This window comes from Triticum aestivum, chromosome 4A (assembly GCF_018294505.1).
Source record: "Triticum aestivum cultivar Chinese Spring chromosome 4A, IWGSC CS RefSeq v2.1, whole genome shotgun sequence".
NCBI lineage: Eukaryota > Viridiplantae > Streptophyta > Magnoliopsida > Poales > Poaceae > Triticum > Triticum aestivum.
The window spans coordinates 578,256,460-578,259,772 of NC_057803.1; positions in this window are offsets into that span (position 1 = coordinate 578,256,460).

The following is a 3,313-nucleotide window of genomic DNA, read 5'->3' on the forward strand; positions in this document are numbered from 1 at the left end:
CCTCTTGCCTTTGGTGCCTCCCTCTCCCTCTCCAACACCTTCTCCTCCTCCATAGTGCTTAGCGAAGCCCTGCCGGAGTACTGCAGCTCCATCACCACCACGCCGTCGTGCTGCTGCTGGAGCCATCTTCCTCAACCTCTCCTTCCCCCTTGCTAGATCAAGAAGGAGGAGACGTTACGCTGACCGTACATGTGTTGAACGCGGAGGTGCCGTCCGTTCGGCGCTAGGATCTCCGGTGATTTGGATCACGTCGAGTACGCCTTCCTCATCCCCGTTCTTTGAACGCTTCCGCGCGTGATCTACAAAGGTATGTAGATGCAATCCGATCACTCGTTGCTAGATGAACTCCTAGATGGATCTTGGTGAAACCGTAGGAAAATTTTTGTTTCTGCAACGTTCCCCAACACATGTCAGTCCCACCGAAAATCTCTAACGATCACTAGGTTTACCTTTTTGGCCCGACCGAGTTTGTTGATTCGGTCCCACCGAGATTGGAAAACTGTGTGTAATGGTTGGATTTTGTGTGGAGGCTATATATACCCCTCCACCTCCTCTTCATTCGTGGAGAGAGCCATCAGAACACATACACAATTCCAACTCATATGTTCTGAGAGAGAACCACCTACTCATGTGTTGAGACCAAGATATTCCATTCCTACCATATGAATCTTGATCTCTAGCCTTCCCCAAGTTGCTTTCCACTCAAATCCTCTTTCCATAAGATCCAAATCCTATGAGAGAGAGTTGAGTGTTGGGGAGACTATCATTTGAAGCACAAGAGCAAGGAGTTCATCATCAACACACCATTTGTTACTTCTTGGAGAGTGGTGCCTCCTAGATTGGCTAGGTGTTACTTGGGAGCCTCCGACAAGATTGTGGAGTTGAACCAAGGAGTTTGTAAGGGCAAGGAGATAGCCTACTTCGTGAGGATCTACCGCTAGTGAGGCAAGTCCTTCGTGGGCAATGGCCATGGTGGGATAGACAAGGTTGCTTCTTCGTGGACGCTTCGTGGGTGGTTGCTTCTTCGTGGACCCTTCGTGGGTAGAGCCCTCCGTGGACTCGCGCAAATGTTACCCTTCATGGGTTGAAGTCTCCATCAACGTGGATGTAGGATAGCACCACCTATCCGAACCACGGGAAAAACATCCGTTTCTTCAATTGTGTTTGAATTCTCCAAACCCTTCCCCTTACATTCTTGCAAGTTGCATGCTTTACATTCCGCTGCTCATATACTCTTTGCATGCTTGCTTGATATGTATTGTGTATGTTGAAATTGTGCCTAAAACTCCACTCAAACCAAAAAGGCCTAAAAATTGCAACTTTAGCACTAAGTGTCTAATCACCCCCCCCCTCTAGACACATCTACTTCTAGATCCTACACAAAGCCAATCAATGGTTTGCTAGGACAATGGTGGGTTAGAGGTTTTACATGGCAATTTGGGAGGATTGAAAGCAAGTGGTAGGCATCGTAGCAATGGCATAGCAAAAGAGCGAGCAAACTAGCATAGCAAAGATAGTAGTGATTTCGAGGGTATGATCATCTTGCCTGCACAGTTGTCAGAGTTGACTGGATCCTCGAAAGCAAACTCAACAGGCTCCTCGTTAGCGAACTCGTCTCCCGGCTCTACCCAAACAAGACAAACAAGCAACAAGGACACAATCAACCACGTGCAAGGAGCAAACAAGATGATGCAATGATGATATGCTATGCGGGATGCGATGCGGGATGCAAAATGCAAGATATGACAGGAAATGCAAGAACCTGGAATCAACATGGAAATCTAAGTGTGCCACTTGAAAGATGAGACGAAATCGCTTGAAAACAATATAAAGAACGCCAGAATCGGAGTTACGGTTTGGAAATGGCAAGCGATACAAAAATGGCACCGGTCTGTGATTTACAGCAAGTAGCCAACTAAATGCAATGGGATGAACATGCTACAGCAACCAAACATGACAACAAAATACATGGCAGGGATGCACACAAGATGCTTAACAAAAGTCTAGCACTGAGCTACGGCCAATTCATCCATTAACAGGTTCAAACAAGCATGGCAAAAATGCATATGGCAAACAGATCTCAGACTTAGTGAAATCAACACTTGTCTGGAATTTCAGATCAGGTAGCACTCTTCGGAGCCACAAAACTACATGCTACAGGATCTGAACATGGCAAAGTAAAGCATGGCATGGAGCTACTCGAGCTTAACAAAAGTCCCTTAGTGACCTTGAGCCAAAAGGGATCAGAAAATACAATTGCAAGCACGTGAACATAGCAAAAACATAATCAGTTTTCATACTTAGTGAAAACAGGAGCAAGCTGAAATATAGCTCAAGTAGGCATGTTTACGAGCTCGATGCACTCACTACAGTGCAAGTCATGGCAAGACAAGCATACATCCAGAAAGAAGGCACAAAATTTAAGCTATACATGGCAAGAACAATAGCATAGCATGCACGGATCAACTACAACATCATCGGCAAAATTGCAAACAAGTTGACAATCTGCCCAGATTCACAAAGTAGCAAAAGTAGAGCTCGATTGACTCAAGCTAGGGTGCTCCATAATTTCAAACAAAGACATGGATGGATATAGCACTACAAGATTAACAAAACATCCTTACTGATCATCCTCAAAAGAGGCATGGATCACTAGGAAACAACAAGAACATATGGCATAAACAGCTCCAGGACTTAGTGAAATTACTAAGTCCCTGAAAACAGAATTAGCAGGTGCACCACTTTGCAAGCTTGCACAAGTCACCACACACATCACAAAAATACATGGGTTGCACCTCTGAAAATATGACAAAACCCTTAACAAAACATATGTAGAGCATCAGGGCATATCATGCACACATTAATCATGGCAAAAATGACAAAACCCTAAACGGAGTAGCAGATCTGACAATTAACTCAAGTAGCCCTCTTCTAACAGCATTTAGGGCATCAAGATGAGCTCAAATGAAAATGATGCAATGGAATGAAATGATGTACTCTCTGAGATGAACATTTTGATATGCTATATGCATGAATTGGAGCTACGGATGCAAAGTTACGGAGCCGTGAACATGAGCATATGGACTGAGAATTTTGGGACTTAGAAGAAAAAAATCACCCTGAGATCTAGGGTTTACTGTTCACGGACGCGAACTGAGAACTCCGGCGAGGGTTGAATTGCTCCGGCGAGGTCGCAAAACCGGCGGGGAGGAGAGGGAGAGCCGGACCCGGCCCGATCCGGGCCGGATCTGGCGGCGGACAGCGACGGCGGCCACCGGGGACGCGGGGCGGCGAGCTCGCGGCTTCCCGTGGG